The sequence below is a fragment of the Sarcophilus harrisii genome, chromosome 1, assembly GCF_902635505.1.
Source record: "Sarcophilus harrisii chromosome 1, mSarHar1.11, whole genome shotgun sequence".
Classification (NCBI taxonomy): Eukaryota; Metazoa; Chordata; class Mammalia; order Dasyuromorphia; family Dasyuridae; genus Sarcophilus; species Sarcophilus harrisii.
In genome coordinates this window covers 41646318-41668680 of record NC_045426.1, presented here as the reverse complement: position 1 = coordinate 41668680, position 22363 = coordinate 41646318, and the positions used below count along the sequence as shown (strand labels likewise).

General features: G+C 35.2%; 1 protein-coding gene across 5 annotated transcripts in view; it reads right to left on the bottom strand.

Annotated features, from left to right (window-relative positions):
* CNTN4 (contactin 4) overlaps nucleotides 1–22363 on the bottom strand; it is a 1178424-nt gene that overhangs the window by 531765 nt on the left and 624296 nt on the right. The window contains exon 1 of one of the 5 annotated variants that reach the window (XM_031954144.1): nucleotides 21982–22195. The exons of the other annotated variants lie outside the window; for them this stretch is intronic. The gene's annotated coding sequence lies outside the window, so the exon portion shown is untranslated. Of the gene's footprint in view, nucleotides 1–21981; nucleotides 22196–22363 lie in introns of those variants that run through there. 5 annotated transcript variants of the gene reach the window in all.

Below are 22363 nucleotides of genomic sequence, written 5' to 3'. Positions count from 1 at the left end.
CAGTCCAGTGACTCTGAACTCCCGTAGATAATGATTCAAACCACTCAACAATCCCTATCACTCAATTCCTCATTTCCATTGATCTCATCTTCACACTTGAAAGTTTTGTCTAAACTCCACTCAGTGCTTCCAATGTGTTTTTTGGAATACCTGTTCAACAGGTAACAATCTGTCCTTCATCTTAAATCTATCCCTCTGGTATTCCATCCATATTGAAACCTGGATTTTCCATAATGACACAGCTTCCTTTCTAGAACTGACTTTACCTTTATTATTTTCCTCAGCTCATAGATTGAGGTGTGGTTGGATTGCTTTTTATTTCTCATTACCACGTTCAGGTTCTTTGCCTTCATCCCTTACTCAGGAAACTCTCTTCCTTTAATAGTTATACTGTTTATATATACCACCAACTCAAACCTCCTTGTAATATTGTCTAGACAGCTCCCAAGGTACTCCTCTTTCTTCCTTAATGAGTTTCATATCTGGCTTACAGCCAGTTTTTCTTTCCTCAGTTGTCATTTCATACGAGGGGATTTTAACATACATACTGATACTGATTTTCTCTTAAATCTTCGAGTTACTCAATTCCTTAATCTACTCTCCTCCATGAACTATATTCACATCCTACCTCAGACAAATACAAAGATGGTCATACCCTTAATTTTTCTCCTCCACAAATGTACCACCTCCATGTTCAAGAATTCTGAATTCCCCTAATTTGCTCATAATCTATTGGTTTTCATCTCTATATCCATCTTCTTTACATAATCCTCTTCTTTATCACCATCATCACTTCAAATTCCTTGACACCTTTCCCAGGCCATCTCCTCTAAGCCAATCACATTCTCCTCTTCCCAGCTTGATTGCTTGATGAACTAATTCATCTCCTCTCTTGAATCCATTGACCCTTGTCAAATTGTTAATTACTCTCTGTCAAGTCTCAGTCTTGGATCACTCCCACTATTTGTTGCCTTGTGTCTACATATTTGCTGCTCCATATAAATGGAGAAAAATCACATATTGATTCTGGGTCGACTATAAACTTATGTTACATCACCTCAGTTGGGCTTCTAGGCAATCTTACTATACTTTCCTTATCAGCTCATTATATCACTTTCCACAGTAATTCTCTCAAACTTTTTCATCCCTCTTTAACCTCCCATGCTTCTTTCTACCTCAACTCTCTGTGGAGAATTTTGCCTCATAGTTTACAGAAAAAAAATGAGGGCTTTGTTTGGTCATGAATTTTCTTTCTTCCTCTATTCATCATTTCTTATCACTGAGATATTTTCTGCCACTTTCTCCTCCCTCACTCCTGTTTGATATGATGAAGTGGGCTTACTCCTTACCAAGGATAATCCTTCTAGCTATAGCTGTTCAAGGGATTTCATTGCTTCCAATTTCCTCAAACACATTGCTCCTCTGTTCACATGTATTCCCTATTCTCACTTATTGCCAGTCTTTCTGTCTCTACTGTCTCAGACTGCCTACAGAAATGCCCAAATCTTCTCTATTAAAAAAAGATCTTCATTTGAGTCTTCCACCCCTGCTATTATCCTATTTTTTTTCCAGTACTTTCTTATCTAAACTATAAGCCATTTTTAATGGGTACCTTCACTCTCTCTCCCTTCTCTCTTCTTAATCCCTTACAATCTGGCTTCTGACCTTATCATTCCACCAGAACTGCTCTTTCTAAAGTTACTAATGATCTCCTACTTGACAAAACCAATGTCCTTTTATCAATTTTCATTTTCTTTTATTTCTCTGCAACCTTTGACAATGTTGATCATTTTTGGTACTAAGTTTCTGAGACATCATTCTCTCTTTTGTTTTTCTTCTACTTATTTGATCATGACTCCTCTGTCTTTTTTGATGTATTCTCCTTGGGACCATGGCCTCTAACAATAGGTGTTGTCTTGGGTCCTCTTCTCTTCTCCCTCTATACTTCTTCACTTCCTGATTTCATTAGCTCCCATAAATTTAATTACTGTCTTTGTGCTGATAATTCTTAAATCTACTTTTCCTGTCTCAATGTCTCTTCTGACCTTCAATCTCACATTTCCATCTGTCTTTCAGAAATCTTGTCGAGTAGACATCTTAAACTCATTGTGTATAAAACAAAACTCATTATCTCTGCCCCTAAATCCTCCCCTATTCCTACCTTCCCTATTATTGTAGAAGCCAACACCATCCTCCCTGCAACCTAGAAGTCATCCTGCAGAATTCACGGTCTTTCACTTCCCATATCCAAGCTGTTGCCAAGGCCTATGAATTTCATAGTTGTAACATCTCATGAATACATTCCCTTCTTTCTTCTGATACTGTTACCACTCTAGTATGAGCCCTCTTCACCTCAAACTTGGCTTGTTGCAATAGCCTGCTAATAGGTCATCCTGCTTCAAGTTTCTGCTACCAAAGTGATTCTCCTAAAATGAAGATCTGATCATGTCCCTCTCACTACCCTCCTTCACCTTCCACTTTCACTCAATGAACTCCAGGGGCTTCCAACTGCCTCTAGAAGGAAGTACAAAATGCTCACTTTGGCATTCAAAGGTCTTTGTGACCTTGCTTTCTCCTGCTTGTCTATCCTTCTTACATCTTAGTCCCAGATACACACTTTGTGATCCAATGTCACCAGTTCCTTGACGGCTCCGTGAACAAGACATCCCATTTTTTGGCTCTGGGCATTTTTTTTTATGGCTATCCCTCATTTCTGGAATTCTCTCTCTTCTTTGCTCTGAACATTGAACCCCATGACTTCCTTAAAATTCCAAGTGAAATTGTATTTTCTAGAGAAAGAATTTCCCAAATATTCTTAATTCCAATGCCTTTCCCCTGCGAATTGTTCCATGGTTACTATGTATATAGCTTGTTTTGTAATTTGTTTGCATGTGGTCTCCCCATTTGATTGTAAATTCCTTGAGGTCAGGGACTATCCTCCATATTTAGCACAGTGCTTGGCACATAATAAACAATTAATAACTATTTGAATTTTTAAAACATGTATTATTCTGTCTCTGATTGGATATTTCTGAATATTATTTCTTTTCATGTACAATAAAGTGAATGCCAATAAAGGAAAGGAAAAAAAGACGCATTGTATAATATTTATACCCTAAGGTGTAGCACATATTTCTGAGCTGAGATGTTGTCAGGCAACTATATTTCATTAGTGTTAATTTGGAAGTATTCTAATGACAGCACACTGTGAATAAGTTCTTGTTTCTGATTCCATACACCCCGCCCCCAAGTGTAAGAACAACATGAACATTTGTTTCCTGAATAATTATCATTTAGTGCATTGCTTTTCCTAAGGATGGAATTTTAAAAGGATTGTCCCCCAGTTCCCTGTTGGCTAGTTAAACATTTTTTTTTCTGGCTTTACAATTAGTTAATGAGAGTGTACAGTTAATCACAATGGTGAGGAGGCAGCTAATAAAAATGGAAACTGCAGATAAAAATCAGTTCCCTCAAAAAAAAAATCATGCATACCCTTTCAGGCAAAAAAAATGCTTATAGACAACTCATGAGGATAAACCTATTAATAAAAAATACTATTTGATTATCACTCTATAAAATCCATTGAGTTCAATGTCATGGAAGACACCAAGAAAAAGAAGATGTAACCTTTATCCTCCATTATATTATAATCTGGATGGGAAGACTGATTAAGCATGTAAACAGTACTGGGATAAATAAAGCAGTATAATTCCTAAATGAATGGTGGGCAACATAATTCCCAAATAAATAATACTGACAGATAATTTGAGCTAATGCCTAGGTGAGTTTAATGGTGGTAGGAGGGCATATGCTACACACTATATAAAGAGTAAATTTTATTGAAGATATGTCTTCAGTTCCTTTACTAGCCAATACATTTTATCAACTGGATTTTCTACTAATTATTATTATTATTATTATTTTGGCTGAGGCAATCGGGGTTAAGTGACTTGCTCAGGTCACACAGCTAGGAAGTGTTACATGTCTGAGGCCAGATTTGAATTCAGGTCCTCCTGAATTCAGGACTGGTGCTCTATCCACTGTGCCATCTAGCTGCCTCCAATTATTTTTTTTTTAAAGGGAGCAGGGAGCAATGGATTATGTCTGACATCCCTTTTTTTCTCCTACTGCTTAGAGAGCTTAATAACATTCAATAAACTATAAGAAAAAATGATAGCTCCCAACTCTAAAAAGTTTAGGTCAGAAAACAATAACAATAACAAAAGGAAGTGTGTACATAGGGAAAGGCCAAAAGTTAAAGAAAAAATACACAGTAGATATGTCTTCCAGAAAAATCAAGAGTTGGTCTTTTCCAAAATGGAATCTGTCATTTTCAGACTTCTGTAAAAGGGTATCTCAATAGCTGGTTTAGGATACTCTCAGAGAGTAAGTACTTATTCCCAACTAAACATAACTGTTGGGAATAGTGGAGCTCTAAGGCCCAATGAATCAAATATTTTCTTATCTCTCCCCTTGATTCATTTAAAAGGCTTTTTTAATGATACAAAAGTAGGTCTGTCACCTGTAGCAATTTTTTATACAGAAACACAGTGATTATATTAGGCAGAAATCCATTAGAACAACAAGCAACAATCCAATATCTCATCATTTTAGTTACTGAAGGCGATCTTTTATGAGATATTTTCTCCCCACTGAGAACACCTGGAATTGTATGTGAGGATTGAAGATACTCTCTGACCTTTGAAAAATCTTCAATAAATTTCTTTACAGCCTCTATCCACTAAAACTTTCAAACTTTAAAAAAGCTGATTTTCAATTCATTTTTCCTTAGAGAATAATATCCTCTTCAGGCAACAAATCTCTGAATTTCATTCTTTGAAGGACTCATCTACATCAAATAAGACAGCTATACTAGGGTGCTAGATTTGAAACTAGAGAGTGTGGGTTCAAATTTTGACAGTTTTTACTACTGTAACCTTGGGAAGAAAGTTGTTGAGCTAGAAGACTCCTAATGTCTTTCTAGCTGTTGATACTATGACCTTAAAATACATATATGTGTATGTGTACATATACCCACTTATGGGTATATTTATGTGTGTATGTATGTATGTATATATATATATATGTATATATATATATACATATATATACGTATATACGTATATATATATATATATATATATATATATATATATATATATATACATGCATCCTTTTAACATTTCCTAATCATCAAAACTGGAAATACTAATCTGCTTCAAGAAATCTACTTTCTTTACCTTCATCCCATTATGCATTTTTAACAGGACTATATGACATGCTTCTCTATCTGTGTTAAGTATAGGAAGTAGCCTAAGAGTTTGGAAAAGGCAGTTACAAAGGTCTAAACAACTCTGTTGGAAGTACCAAAATCATGATTCATTGGAAAGCTCTGAAGAACAAAAATAAGAGTATCTGGTTTTCAGTCATGGCTCTGTCACTTATTACCTGTGTGACCCTGACAAGTCACTTAATATCTCTGAGGCTCAATTCCCTCATTTATCAAATGAGAGCACTGGACTTGATAGACCTTCCGGCTCCATTTTCTTATAATATATTAGAATGAAAAAAGATCTTTAAAATAATCTAATCCATTCCTTCAATATTCATATGAGGAAAAGGTGGGAGGGGAAACATGGCTTACATAGCTAGTAAGGTTGCTGGAGACCACCTCAGTACATAGAACATTGGGCTGGAGCCAATAAGACCTGAGTTCAAATCTTGCCTCAGTTACTAGTTGTTTCATTCTGGGCAAGTCACTTAACTACTATTGTTTGCCTCATTTTCTTCATGCATAAAATGGGATAATAACAACATCTATCTCCCATAATTATTATGAGATACATATGAAATAATAATTGTAACAATCATCACATTTCCTAGAGGCAACTAAGTGGCAAAGTAGATAGAGCCCCGGACTTGGAATCAGGAAGACCAGGATTAAAATCTGGACTCAGACAATATCTAGTTCTGTGACAATAGAAGGGCAAGCGACTTAAGCCTATTTGCCTCAGTTTTCTCATCTGTAAAATGAACTTGAGAATGAAACAACAAGCTACTTTAGTATCTCTAAAGAATCAGACAAGATTGGGGCAGTTAGGTGACGCAGTGGCTAGGAGCACCAGACCTGAAGTTAAGAGGACCTGAGTTCAAGTCTGGTCTCAGATACAACACTTCTTGGCTTTGTGACCCTGGGCAAGTCACTTAACCCCGAGTACCTCAGCCAAAAAAAAAATATGAGACATGACTGATAACTCAATTCAACTATTACATTGGCTGGCACATAGTAAACATTATATAAATGGTTAGCTAGTATTGTTTTTGCTATGTGGAGGAACACAGACTTAAGGCCAGGTTTTCTGACTTCAAGTTCAAATTTATTTTCACATTTTTCACACCTTTTTAAAGGAGGAAATTATGCTTGCCTTACTATGTTACTTAGACTATCCTGCATTTATTTTTCAATAGTAGAAGGAACGTTTTCCAACTGAACAACTAACAGATATTAAAAACTTAAAAGATGCCAAGGACTGAGTTAAAAGCTAGGATAACAAAGTCAAGGTTCTCATTCTCTCTTTCTCCCTCTCTCTCTCTCCTCTATTTTTCCCTCTCCCTCTCCTTTTCTCTCACCTTCTCTGTATCTCTTTTTCATTATCTATATTTCTATATATGCTCATGTAAATATAAATATAAATACATATGTATATGCATATATATATATATATATATATATATATATATATAGAGAGAGAGAGAGAGAGAGAGAGAGAAATTCATACATATACACAGTATTTGCTCCAGAGTAGTTTATAAACAAGATATATCCATCTTTTCTTACTCCTCAATTTTGGTTTTTGTTGTGAATTAATGCAATTGATATATATATACTAATCTATGAAATGATAAATAGATCGATGCAAAAACTTAGAATACTAGTAAATGAAAGAAATCTAATGATCATGAAACTACTTAAACTATTTAGATGTTGATCCTTATAAAAATAAAATTTTGTTTATTTGTAACTTTTTTTTCTATAACAAATATCTTTCCATATTTTCCTATTCTCTCTTCCAATGAACCAATCCATATAATAATTTTTTTAAAGACTAGAATAGCAGGGGGAAAAAAGGTTAGCAAAATAATTAAAGTATTGAAAAATTTGGCTATAAAAATGTATTGATCAGCACCTATTGAACTAACTCCCTTTTTCCTAAAGAGAAGGTAAGGGGAAGGACTGTGAGAATCTAAAAATAGCTAGAAAGAGCACATTGTACTAGATTGAATATTGGACTAGTGTCAGGAAACCTTGGTTTCACCTGTCCCTAAAATTTTCTTATTATGTTAATCTGGGCAAGTTACCTAAACTCATGTGTTTTCCTCATTAGCTAAATGGGATTACAAAAACATATATTACTTGTATCACAGGTTTGCTGTGAATGTGAAGTGGGACGATTAATCTAAAATCCTTTGCAAACCTTATAATACTGTACAAATTTGATTTATTTTTCTTGTTAATTTGCACTTCTACCTGAGTGATGATATACCTTATATATTCTTCATTTTAATGACTAGCTACTGAGGCACATCCTGTTTATAGATTGACATTATAGGTCATGAATATCAACATCTAGTTCACGGATATATGTGTATATCCATCCATAAAGATTCATATTATCCACATAGATCATGAATATATCTATATCTATATGGTTGATATGGATTATATATTACCTATCATTCATATAAATCATGAATATATCAATACCTATCCATATAGATAATATGGATGATTTCTATCCACATCATCCATAAAGATCATGAATATATCTCTATCTTTGTCTCTCTTTTTATGTCCATCAAGCCTATCTTTGGCAAATCCCTCTATTTTTATTTGCATTCTAATAGAGAAAGTTGAACAAAACTAAGAGGAAAACAAATGTGTTGGAAAAACACAATTTGCTCAAGGGTAGAAATGGTTTGTCTTAGGGCTATTGGGAATAAGGGAAGAAAATTGTTCCAAAGGGGGAAATTAATGGTTACAATTCCTTTTTCCTTAGTGCAGGAGAATTGTTAGGACTCTGAAGGCTAGTGTTCTAGGCTGCCCAGGGTCACATCATGAGGCTTCTTCTTGGTGGAGACTGCAAATCAACTTCCCCCAAAGCCCCAGGCTTCTGAAGTCACAGAAGGAAAGAATGATTTCTTAGTAATCATTTCACGGTTGTTTTTCTTCTGCCCATTGGTGTGCTACAGAGTGCCAATTCTGCTAAACTCCAAAATAAATCACTGTTAATGAAGCATGTTGCACATACAGACAGCAACAGGCATTTTTTAATCACTTAAACTAAAGAAGAGCTAAAGGTAAGCACAAAACACTCTAAAACCTAATATATTAGGTGTCAGATTTAAAGTGGCAAGAACCCTATGACTTTCACAGCTTTTACCTCAGTGCCCTCAGAAAGGGAGAGAAGCTTACTAGTATATTCATCAAAGTGTGTGGCTCACTGATCTTTCAGAAAGCCCCATTGGAAACAGAAGAGTCCAAATAGAGTCAGCTGTATTATAAGCAGCAGCAAGCAGGATTAAAATTTAAGAATTCGAGTTATATTAGGCCAGAAAGGAGGAAATCATTACTATAGTAGAATTATGTCTTGAGGGAAGGTAGGAAGGGTGCAGTGTTAGGTTCTAAAACCAATTGTTAAGGCAAAAAGTCTGGGTAGTTAAAAGTAACCTTGAAAAGGACTGAACTCTCCCATTTCCAATGGGAACAAAATATTTTAAAAAGTTATACCTGGGAAAGCAGTAGAGTATCTTTAAATGAAGGAAGTCTACATGAAAACAGATTGGATTGCCACTATTCCTATTGCATTAATTGAATGTAAATTGTACTTTTTCATGACTTCCAGCTAAGTTATTGATCAACAGAGAAGACAGAACCAGGATTTTTACACGTCTATAGATGGCAATAAAAACAGTTAGTTGGAAGGAAACATAATGAGGGTAGAAGAATTTTTGAAAGGCCTTCATATTTAAGTGTGATTATATTACAGAGTGGTAATTCCACGCATGTTCATTCCTTTTTTCCTAATTCATCATGAAGCTTAAGAGAACTGGAGAAAGAGATAAGAACTTAACATGACCTGCTTAGTTGACCTGAGGTGCTAGATGGACAGTCACCACAGCTTGTTACTTTCATTTGCCTTACCTGGTTAAGTAGAATGAATAGACTGTGTTTGTGTGCGTGTGTGTGTATGTGTGTGTGTGTGTTATGAAAAGAAGATTCTCACAATATGAGATAACAAACACAGAACATTACTAAGACCTACTGAGGGAATAGTACTAAACCACTGTTTGCTCATTTTCAGGAAAAATAGGCAGAATTTCGATACCACCTTCTCTCTCTCTCTCTCTCTCTCTCTCTCTCTCTCTTCCTCCCCTTCCTTTTCTTTCTCTATTGTTTTCCTTCTCCCTTTCTCTCTTTCTCTCTCTCTCTCCCCCACCTCAGTCTTTGTCTCTACCTCTGTCTCTCTCTGTCTCTTTCTCACTGTGTGCATGTTTCTCTCTCTCTCTTTCTCTCTCTCTCTCTCATCATATCTTTCCATTGTATTTCTGAGAAAAGAGGAAAAAAGGAAAGGCAGGAGGGAGTCAGGGAGAGAAAGAGAAAGGGGAGAGAGAAAGAGACAAAGAGAGAGAGAAGGGGAGAAGTAGAGGTGGGAGAAGGAGAGGGAGAGAGAAGAAGAGACAGAGAACATGGACATGGACTAAGCCAATTAGGGGGTGAAGTGGATAATATGCTGGCTCTGGAGTCAGAAGGACCTGAGTTCAAATCCAGATTCAGATACTTTCTATCTGTGTGATCCTGGGCAATTCAGTTAACTTAATTTATCTCAGTTTCAGCATCTGCAAAATAAGCTGGAGAGGGAAACAGCAAATCATTCCAGTATCTTTGCCAAGAATATCCCAAATGAGGTCATGAAGAATGAGACGTGATTAATCAACTAAACAACAATAACAACAACACATAGTAGAGAAGATAGATACCTGGACTGGGACTTATTGGACTAAAATATTGCCTTCAATGCTTACTGTCTGGGTGACACTTAAATTTCTTAAAAACTCTATATCTCAGTTTCCTATTTTGTAAAGTGCTTATATTCAATGGCCTTTAAGGTCTCTTTCATCTTTAAATAGACAATCTTCTAAAGAAAAGTTGAAATTATATCCAGGACACACATTGAAGAAATGTCCATATATTAAGACAACAGATATTTATTAATAATATGACTATAATATGCAAGTTACTGTGCTACAATATCAGAGCTACAAATCCAGAGCACTTCTCAGGGCACCAAAACTTGGCACCAAATAAAAACATAGGGATATCTCAAGTTAAAGATTCAAATTGGTTTTCTACAAACACAAATTTAGGTCATAAATATTGTAAAGCGCTATCCACTCCATAGCAATTATATTTGGATAACTTAGAGTATAAATTTTGAAGGGCAAAAATCCTTTTTGTCCTTTTTTTGTACTGATAGAATATGGGTTGGTCATGAGTCAAGAGGAAGGAACCTCAGGTAGATGGAGAACTAGATTATTTTATTGCTACATTAGAGATGTTGCATATGGTCTCCAGCACTTTGAATACTTTATAAGACTATTTGAGAGAACATGGACAAAAATCATACAAGATGCACAGGCGAGGATAGACTGAAGTGTACATTGAGAGTTGCAAGTATCTCACACCTACTCTACTGTCCTCTACTTATCCTAGTATTGTAATCTATGAATGTAGGGCTTTCTCAGTGATTCAGACTTCCACCTGGGCCTTCTTTCTATCTTGTGTTGTCATTTACATCCTCCTGGAAATATACCCCAAGGATTCTCTTTAAAATGTTGGCCCCCTCCTTTAACTTTCTCTTGCTATCATGAGTACAAGGCTTGGACATCACTTACCCTTACTCTCCCTCTGTGACTGGCCCACTGATTTTAATGATCATATATTTTCTAAGGAAATTTGTGGTGGTAGTAGTCCCTGAAATTCTTCATTGTTCTTTGGGTCATCCTTAACTTTGACTCTTTGATAATCCTAGCATTCAATAACTCAAAGCCATATACCATTATGGGGAGAATATTGGTGATTTGTTTAAAGGTAAAAGATCAAGGAGATATAAAAAGAATGTAGTTACCCAAAGTAGCCTAGTTCAATCATGTGCTTCAATTTAATATTAGCCTCATCTTACCATACATATGTCTTTTCTATTCACATGAATATATTGAAGATTATTTCTGGAGGTTAACTATCCAATTGCATATCATAGTCTGGGCAATCAACATTTCCTACTAATATTTTTCTTTGTTTACAACTACGCTGACTTCTTTCAATGATTTTGCTTCTTGTTAGAAAACTAAGAAAAATTTCAAAATTTGATATAACCACCAAAATATCATCTTCAAACAGCAGACCTTCATCTTATTAGCAGTGTTTCTGGCTAAATAGTGAAGGGGTATTTAAAAATACCTGCTTTAGTTAGATAGAATGTGTTCATATCGTATGATGCTATGGAGAGAGGAAGTAAATAGCAATTTCATTATCACTTCTTTCTCTGAGATTCCTAGAGCACATTGAGACATGGTTGTAGAACTTGAGGGTTGAAAGGAATTGTGGCTTTCAGGGGGTGGGGTAGGAGGTAGTTTATGCATTCAAAATCTATAATTTTGTAAATAACAATAATAATAATTAGCATTTAGAGAGTTTCAAGGTTTACAAGGAATTTTACATGTTTTCTCATTTGATCCTCACATCAACCCTGGGAGATAGTTGCTATTACCATCTCCTTTTTCCAGATGAGAAAATTGAAGCTTAAAGTGTTTATGTAATTTGTTCATGAGAACACAACTAGTACATGTCTGATGCAGGATTTGAACTCTTGTTTTCCTGGCTCCAGAACCAGCATTCTGTCATTGGAGATGCAGGCCAGTAGTTGAAGATCATGTGGTTCATTATTATCAGATTTAGAAACAGAACACAGATTTCATGATACACAATTTAATCCCAAGACTCTTTCTACTCTCTATTTTTCTCATAATAACATTGTACCCCTGAGAATATTTTTGCCAACAACTATTTAGAGACAGCCAAATCATATAGTGCCATTTCCTCATCTTTATCAAATATTGGTTATGTCTTGTCCTTAACATTCTGAACATTTCTTGCCCTTAATAATTCCTATAACACCTATCATAAGTACACTTATACCATAGTAACTGTACCTTGTTGCTTCTCTACATGGGAAGTTCCTGAAGGACACAATCTCATGTAGATATTGTTCTTAGTATTTTCTAACATCACCTAGAACAATATCTTGCACATCCTGGGGATTTGGCAAATATTGTTGAACTGTTTAGGAATGGGAATTTATGTAAGTGACAAACTCAATCGTCACCTCTCTACGCAGTCACAATATGCTTTTCCTAGTATTTTGTTTGTGATTTGTTCCACTGCCTTCCTCTCCAACCCCACTAGTCAAAAGGTCCTTAGACCTGGTATAGCAACAGTTTCTATTGTCATCTATCTCTACTATTATCCATCAATTTCAGTATAAGTTGCAAATTATTAACAAAAAAAATTCCTCTTAAAACTAAAATCATTGTCACATGCATTTCTTTGCAGGACTAGGGCTAGTCGAAGCTAGATAAAGTCACCTGATAAATTTTTTTCATCAGTGTTCTTACATGCAGTTAGTTTAGTACTGAAAATAATTCTCCTCAGCAAGTTCCTATTAGTTCCATGCTTGCCAGCCTGACCTGGTATAAGATGGAATAGATGAAATGCTATGCTGAACGAGTCAGACGTTAGGCAGGGCCCATCACATGTATAGCAGATGTCGCTTTGAGACTGAGTGTGAAATGAACACATGCCATCAATCCACTTTTAACTTTCCTATTTATATTCTTATTTAAAATGCAATAAAGGGAATCATCTCCAGTTACACCATGGTTTACGCAGCAAGTCATGGGATGGTACATGCTGAGTTTAGCACTAGTAAGACTTGAAAGCAAATGCTACCTTTAATTACTCACTATACCATCATGGTCAAGGCTCCTAATTTTGAAGAGGCTCAGTTTTCCTATTTTAAAAGGGGGATGATCACCTTTACATGTCTTTACAAAGGCTTTTGAGACATATTGATGTTACATAAAAGAAACTGCAAAGCTCTTGGCAAACCCTAAAGTGTGATATAAATTATTATGGCTAACTTAATGTAAACAGAACTTTAAGATTTGTAAAGTGCTTTCCAAATATCCCACTTTATCCTCACAACAGCCCTGGAAAGTAGATGCTATTATTTTCTTTTTACATATGGGGAAACTGAGGCACAGAGAGTTTAGTGATTTGCCTAGGGTCACACAAATTTGAATTCAGGATTTTTTTACTTTGGGTCTAGTACCCTAACCACTGTACCACCTATCTGCCTGCAAATGTCCATTTTTGTAATGATAAGAATGATGATGGACCTTGAATGTGCTATGAATTAATTTTATACTACCTCTTTTTATTATATTTTATTGTATTATTTTTTATTATATTACATACTTATGGAATAAAACATGCATTTCTATAATAATACAATAAAAATGACTATACATGAAACTATAAATCTAGTATGCACAGCTTGCTATTTCTTTCAAATGTACGATAAAATTTTTTTCTCTTTTTTCCTGTCCTCTCCTCAGCCCACTCTAGAGAGAAATATTATTAGTTAAAAATAGTTTTACACACACACACACACACACACACACACTCTTATTCATTACATACTTCTATATATTAGTTCTTTCTCTGGATACGGGTAATATCTTTCTTTCTATGTTTTATACCTAATTTGGGTATTTATAATAGTCAAAATAATATATTCATTATTATATGTATATATATTTGCATGTGGATATGTGCATGTCTGCATATATACATGCATACAGACTCTCTTCTCTCTCTATTCTTAAGACTGCTTTTATTTTTAATTTACAGATAGAGAAATTGAGAAGGCACTATTATTTGGCACGAGTACCTTACAGAACTATGTAAAAATGTTAATCTTTATTTAAAGGAGATTCTTAAAAAAAACATGCTAAAATGAGAATTAGATTTTCCTTTAGCCTCCTCTTTAGAATAAGAGTAGAATAATACATAGAGTGTTGATCTTGGGCTCACAAAGATCTGGATTCAAATCTAGCCTCCAGCACTTAGTAAATGTATGACCATGTCAATTATTCTGTGTATCTCAGGCTTCCCTAGGATTTACCAACTAATTAATGCAAATACTGCTTGGGAACTGTGTGAATGGCACAAATTACCATACCCTTTTCATATTTCTAACTTATTCTTCAATCGGACTATATTTTGCTATAATGGGACTATTATCAAACATTACAGAATTTCCAATTTATGCTCTTTCAATATTATCTTCTAAAGATAAATGGAGCTTTCTAAGGAGGTCAAGATACTTACTGAGAGTAGAGAGATCTGGAGAGGAAATAGTTTGCAGAGGAAATGTCTAGACTTACATGTACCATCAATACTGACGTTGTTTTCCTACAGAACAATTTAATTAAAACTACATCCCAGATGAGACCAATTCTTTATGGGCAGCTCTGTGGCACTGTGTATAGAATACTGGGTCTAGAGTCAGGAATGCCTTATGTATTCTTTAGATGGACAAGTCACTTAACCCTGTTTGCCTCAGTTTCCTCATCTGTGCAATAAGCTAAAGAAGGAAATGGCTAACTGCTCCAGGATTTCTGCCAAGAAAACTCCAAATGGGGTCAGAAAGAATTGAAAAAAACCCTAGCTTGATAAAAGGGGAATAAGTATAATATAAAGAGAAAGATCAAGTGAGAGAGATATTCCAGGTCCATTTAAGGAAAACAAAGAAAACATTTTCTCAAAATTAGAGTTATTCTCAAGGAGGATAAGACTATATAAGGAAGTCAAGGGTTCCTCATTTCTAGGTCTTCAAGAAAAGGCTAAATGGTCACTTGTCTGAGTTTTAGAAGAGATCCTTGTCTAAGTGAGAAATCCCTTGAGCTATGTTCCAATGCAGAGAATCTGTGATTCCACAAAAAAAAGTGCCAGAGACCTGTGCATCCTCCTCAATTTCAAATAGAGTTCACCAATTTTCTTCAATTTTTAATTTATAATTTAAATAGGAATAAAAAGGTGTAAAAGGACCCAAAGAGATTTGCTATCACAATTTAAATGAAAGACTATCTATATGTATATATGCATGTACATATCCATCTATCCATCCATTCATCCATCTCTCTCCCTCTATCTCTCTCTCACTTTCTCTCTCTCTCTCTCTCTCTCTCTCTGTCTGTCTAACTCTTACCCCTCCTGGCTTTAGATCTCATTATGATATTAACCTTGAACCTTGAATTAGCAAAGCTAGCATTCTCAGAGTAGGGAGGAATGCAGTAACTTTGGTTACCTGTGGAGATTAACAAGCAGTTGGATTCTATGCATAACCCAAGCATTCATTTTGGAGAATAGGGTTCTAATTAGAAGCAACACAAGTTCAGTTGTTTGAGGTATTTTGTTGTCAAGTTCCTTTTCTGGCAATTTGCTTAAGGGGAAAAAAAGGAAGAGAAGAAACAGAAGAAGAAAAAAAAATAGCTACAGCCCCTTCAGGAAAATTCAATTGCTCTGTGGCTGTTCCAAGTACATGCCTACACAGAGTTCAAGTTTTATTTTATTACCTGCACACCCCTCACCTGCCACCTCTCCCAGCTGGATATTTCAGAGGAGTATTGTGAACTAAGCCCTGAGAAAATTATCTTGATAAAAGATTTCTTTCTGTGCAAGCACTTCTGTGACTTCTAGCCTTGCTCTTGCCACTCCAGTGTTTCTCAGGTGGCTAGGCAAGTCCCCTGATGTCATGAGTGTTAAAGGGACAAAGACAAATCTGAGAAAAACAACAAAGTGAGCACAAGTTCTCTCTATTTAAGAGATATAGGCAGAAAAATAACCTTTCTAGATAGTTTTTCCCACTTGTTGGTCCTTCTGATTTAAAATGACCTTCCATAAAATGTGTATTATTTTGTGTCACCAGTTTCTCTCTCTCTCTCTCTCTCTCTCTCTTTCTCTCTCTCTCTCTTTCCTTCCATTAAAATGTAAGCTTCTTAAGAGCAGAAATTGGCTTGTGTTGACTTTATATTCTCTCCATTTAACACAATTCCTGGCACATAGTTGGCACTCTATATATGTCTGTTGATTTCCTGCCGGATACGATTGCTGACCTGCCCTCAGATACAGTTGAAAGATTATGGAAACCATAAACTTGAAGAAGGATAAATATTGTTCATTCTTTTTTGTTTTTCAAAGGAAAGACAATAGAAACTAAAAACTATAGGCCAAGAACTTGGTTCCTGGGAAAATTAAAGAACAGATTGTTTGGCCAACACAGAAAAAGAGCACTAGTGGTCAGAAAGAACCAAGATGGCTTCATTAAGAAGGGATCATGGCAGATTTTGGTCACTTATTTCTATTTTTAAGATGATTGGTAGATGAGGTAAATGATGTGGGTATAGTCTACTTGGATGTTTAGCAAGGCTTTTTATAAAGTATCTCATGCCATTCTTGTTGAGGAAGTAGAGAGACACATTGGAGATCTTTTTTCATCTCTGATATTCCAAGATCTTCTAAGACTATATGAAAGCACTGAAATGGGCAATAAGCCAGATTCAAAAGACCAACTCTCACCTCAGAAATTTAAGACTAATACGTATACTAAACTTCCCATTTACCACATAACCTGGGTTAGTGAGGTCCTCTGAAAAGTCTTGTAGCTCTCCATCAGTGATCTTGTCATAGACAAATAAAATCTCTGTGTCCTAGGCTAAAGATGCTAACAAGTATCCTATGAGATTCTAATGTTTGTTTTGTTTTGTTTTTAGAAAGCCAAATGGTGTTAAATGACTTGCTCGGAGTTACACACAGCTAACAAAGTGTCAAATGCCTGAGGTCAAATTTGTATTCAAGTCCTCCTACAGGATCAATAAACTATCCATCCACTGGGCTCCCTAGGAACCCCAAGCTTCTAATGTATTTTAGTATAATGGCCTAGGATTTTATCACTGAGTGATCACTCACATTGGTTCTCTCAGGCAACAACTACACTATGCATAGGGTCACTGCCAGGTGAGGAGACCTAGGATAAATTGGCTTAATATTCAATTCAAAGCATGGCAAAATCTTCTTTTCCCAAGTTTCCTCAAATCCTAACTACTCATATTTCCTTCCAATCCTGAATCTTCCATTAAACATATTGGACTAAAATATGCCTTTTGGAACATCTCTACATTACTGAAGACTGGATCTGGGCTTTATTGAATGGATATTTCTTAGATTTCTTTAAGACAGGAAGAACATTTTTCAGAGGCGTGACAACACTCATTCTCTTAGGAAATACTGGTTTGGTAATTTGAGTTCTCTGGGAAGGAGGAAAGGATTCCTCTTTTTAAATGTTTTTCTGTGTGGGTCTGGAGCAATGGTGTCAAACTCAATCTCAAATGGAATTGGAGGTTATAAGTATCCTTGTCAGCTGCTGTATTCCCTTAGAAAAACTACATGCTAACATAATCTCTGTTCTATTCTATTTTAATTTATTTTGGTAAATATTTTCCAATTCCATTTGAATTTGTTTCAGGAACACTGGTAGATATTACAGCCCTGACATGTGATATGTATATCTAGATGCCCCAAACCCATAGATAGGTTGTTTTTGTTTTGTTTTGTTCTTTAATGTCATGGAATAGCATTTTTTTTTAAAGTTGAACAGTTATTGAATAATCAAATGATTTAAGAAACTAATACTTGCTAAACATGAACCTAATAGTTAAAATTAAAAAAAAATGTTTTATGCCACTAAATTAAAATTTCAAAGCCACTTTTATTTGCAGACAGGATATGCTTGGCCACACTCAGCATATACCCTGTGTGTATGCCAATGAGTGTTATAGGACATAGTCAACAGTAGCCAGATTTCTGAAGATAACTTCGAGTAACAAGCATTTTGATGTCAACAATGATATATAATTAAATTTACATACTTATATATGCAACTTATTCTGTTGTTCTAAAATGGAGTCTCAGATAGTATGACATCAGTGTTGTGTGAACATGGGTGAGACATTTGCCATTTCTGAGGACAATTTTTTCTTTTGTCTACAAAAGACATCTGTAAATGCCGTCTGTAAAATTGGGGGGGGGGATATAGCAATAGATTTTAATCCTCAGGGCTGTTGTGATGATCAAATGAAATAATCCACATAAAATGCTTTGTAAATTTAAATTACTATCTAAATGCTTGACTTATTATTATAAAGCATATTTATGGTTATAAGGTTCTAGTAGATTAGTTGTGTTTGCCAAGGAAAAATGTCTAGGTGAGCAATGCTTTGTTATGACTTCTAGAGAATATCTCTCCCATGACCTGGAAAGTACCTTCCAGCTCAGAAGCTATGATTTAATTGCATAATAATTATAACATTAAGTCTCATGTTGGAAGAAAAAAAATAAATTAAGTGATATCATTTCATTTTCTCCTATTTTAATATCATCCTTTATACACTATTTAAAATAGGAAAATTATTTAGGTTTAATACATCAGATATCAGATTAATCCTAGTGGAAAGATAACAACAACCAATTTTTCCCCCTTACCTTAATAAAACAACTAGTTCTATTCCATGGAAAAGTTCATCAAAATTTTTTTTTACTTCATTAATTTGAAAGGCTCTGTCAATATGAATGAGCCTTTCCTAGGCCCACTCATATGAATGTCAAGTCCCAATCTTCTTTTATTTTTAATACCTCTCTTGGGGCAACAAGATGGCACTGGCCCTGAAGTCAGGACAACCTGAGTTCAAAACCAGTCTAAGACAATTGATATTTATTGGCTGTATGACCCAAGGGCAAATCACTTAACCCCAATTGTCTTGCCAAAAAAATAAAAATAATAAAAATAATAATAACTCTCATTCCCCTGTAAACCAACCACTCAATCAATAAACATTTATAAGATGTTTATTATATGCAAGCATCATGCTAAATGCTGGTGAAAAGAATAAGAAAAAGAACCAGTTCCTATCCTTTAAGATTTTATAATCCAAGAGAGATAACATGCAAATAAATATATATAAACTAAATAGGATATAACTAACAGAAGGAAGACAGATTCAAAAACCATTGGAGAAAGCTTCCTGCAGAAGGTAGGATTTGAGTTGAGACTTAAAGGAAGTTGACAGAAAGATCAGATTGACAGAGAAGTAAATATGAAGGATATATCCAGAATCAAAGATTATAAAGCAGGATGAGACATGGGGAAGGAGGACTAGGTTTTGGGAAAAAACTGTGATGACTTTAATTTTTCATATGTTAAGTTTCAGGTACTTTTGCTATAACCAGATAGCAAAGTCTAGCACGTAGTTGGTAATACGGGACTGCAGTTCAATTACTTAGTGAAATAGCATTTATTAAACACCTACTCTGTATCAAGTACTATGTTAAGGTCAGAAGATTGATTAGGGCTGGTTATTTAGATTAGGAAGTCAGCTTTATGCAGATGACTATTGAACTCATGGGAGCTGATGAATTTAGTGAGGGAGAAAGTATAGTCTTGTTTACAATGCATGAAAAATCCAATCCAATAAAATTTTGGTGTCTGGACTTTTCTCAATCTAAATTCATGGGGCAGATAGATAGCACAGAATATTAACTCTGGAGTTAGAGGACCTGAGTTCATATATGGCAGCAGGCACTTGACACTTATTAGCTGTGTGAATAGATGGGCAAGTCACAATCCCAATTCCCTTGCCAAAAAAAAAAAAAATCTAAATCCATGATAATTTGTACATGTACTTGGGCATCTTGCTGTAGGGTAGAAGTTTCTTATTTCTAAGTGCAAATGGAGAGTATTATCTAAGCTTCATATTAAGTACTTTTGAAGTATTATCTAAGCTTCATATTAAGTACTTTTGAAGCTCAACAGTTAGTAGATAACTCACACTGATCCAGGGAAGTTAGAACTCTTAAAGCAAGCAATGTAGTTTTTGCTCTTTTCCTAGCATCCTGTACAGTGCCTTGTTCATAGTATTGATAATAAAAAGTTGAATTGGATTTTCACCCTTAAAGCTCTATAGAGGTGATAAATTTCATTCCAATTTAATTCAACAAGGATATATCATGTGGCTATTATGTACAAAGTAATCAGCAAACCCAGGACCTGTGTCATAGGAACTTCTACTAAGTTATCTTTCCTTCATCCTATATTTGCAAAGGGGAATTTTTAAACCAACATAAAGACTTCTTCCTATTAAATTTCTGTTTGCTAATTGTAGTCCATTTCCCTCAGCTTGAGGAAATATAATAACTCTATATTATGCTATCCAATACATTTTGATCATCTGACCTTTTGATAAGCATGCCTTCTAAATCTCCATTCAAATCATTCCTAAAATGTCAAAGCAGAACAAAATCAAATACAAAGATCCATGGCTTGTCATTATAGATCTCCGTTCAAAGTGACAATCCTTTAGTCAATACTCTTTGGCTACAGTTATTCAATGAACTATGAATCCATTTACCTATATTATAATAGGCCCCATACATTTTCATTTAGTTCTCAAAGACATAATAGAAGAAAATTCCAAACCCTCAGAAATCAAGGATTACTATGTCAGTGTTATTCCCCATATCTCCAAGAAAACATCAGAAAAATAAATTGTATTAATTTGCAATAATTTGTTTAGAGTGATCCCATCTTGGTTCCTAATAATCACTACTGCCTCTTAAATGATTTATTTAAATCCCCATCATGGTCAGGGATCTACAATGAATTAATTGACCCAAGGCTTTGGAAATAGATTCTCTTCTCCTTTCCTCGATTTTCTAGCAATCAGGCCATGATTTTTATGATCCATCTCATAGTCATTTGGTACCTTTCTGATTTTCCAGGATGTCTCAAGTTACTAGCTAGCAATGGTTCTGCAGTCACTTCTTTACTTTTTCCAGGATCTTTATTTGTAACTCATCTGGGTCTGGAAACTTGAACTCATTTAGAGCAGATGGGCACTTTCTTACTATCTCCTAACCTATCTCAAGCTTCAATTCCCTTTTAAACATGTTTGTTCGACACTTTGTAGGCTGAAGATAATTCTCTTTGATAGAGAAGACAGAATTATCTGTCTTTTCTATCAGGCAAAAGGGATTATCTTGCTTTAAGTACTTCTTACTGTTGGAAAGAGAAAATTCCATCTGTTCTCATTTTATAAACTTGGGCACCCTCACTTTAAACATCCAGTAAGGTTTGGCTTTAAAAAAAAATAGATTTAATCATGAAAAAGATATATAAATAAGAGAGTAAAAGAGCAAATTATTTGATAATTCAGTCTGTACAGTTGCTTGGGCCAAGGGTGATTTCACCAGCTCTATAGAATTACCATACTGATTTTGAATACTAATGTTTGCTGAACACCTGAATTATTCCACAGGAACAGTCAGTAAAACCATAATTTACATCAGAATCAGCTCAATAAAAGAATACACTTCTCTGAGAGAGCTGCTGTTCAATATAGGATTTGTGGGTCTCCATCAGCTTCCTTTTTTTCCCCCCTTCAATGTTTATTTCCACTTCCTTTCATACTCCACACGAAATTCTCACATGCTTAATGGCTTCTTTGTTGCACTCCCTCTGCTCACACTGTTCAAGAAAATAGATAGTAATATGGTTGCAAAAATGATTCAGGAGAAGTCTTAAAAGCAAGAGAGAACCTTGTAAAATTTTTTCCCCTTCTTCCCCCCCCCTCCCCCACCTTTTACAGGCTTGTTTGAAACTGGAGTGTTTTCTTTTTGACTATATTAAGCTGTATTGATCAATTATTTTCTTGAAGGAAAACTAAAGGAAGATTTCTCACTTTACTCACCATATTCTTAGAAAAGGGTAAATTTCTTTCCTTGTTTTTCCACCACAAAGACAGCATGATTCAGCCTCACCTCCTAGGGATAGTGAATGAGACTTTTAAACTTGCTTTAAATCCAATTATGATCTCTATTAAGCTAAGTGAACCTTCTCTCAGCAATTCATGCTTATAGAGTATTTTAAAGCTCACAAAATACACTCCTTACAAGGTAGCAAGAAAAGAAGGCAAGTGTTAGCATCATTTTCCTGATAAGAAAAAGGAAGCTCAGAAATAAAGTAATTTAGCATCATGGTGTTAGAACTGGATGAACCCTAAAATATCATCTAGTCTGACCCCCACTTATAACACAGAAAAGGGAGACCCAGAGTCAAAGTGGCTTAAGGTC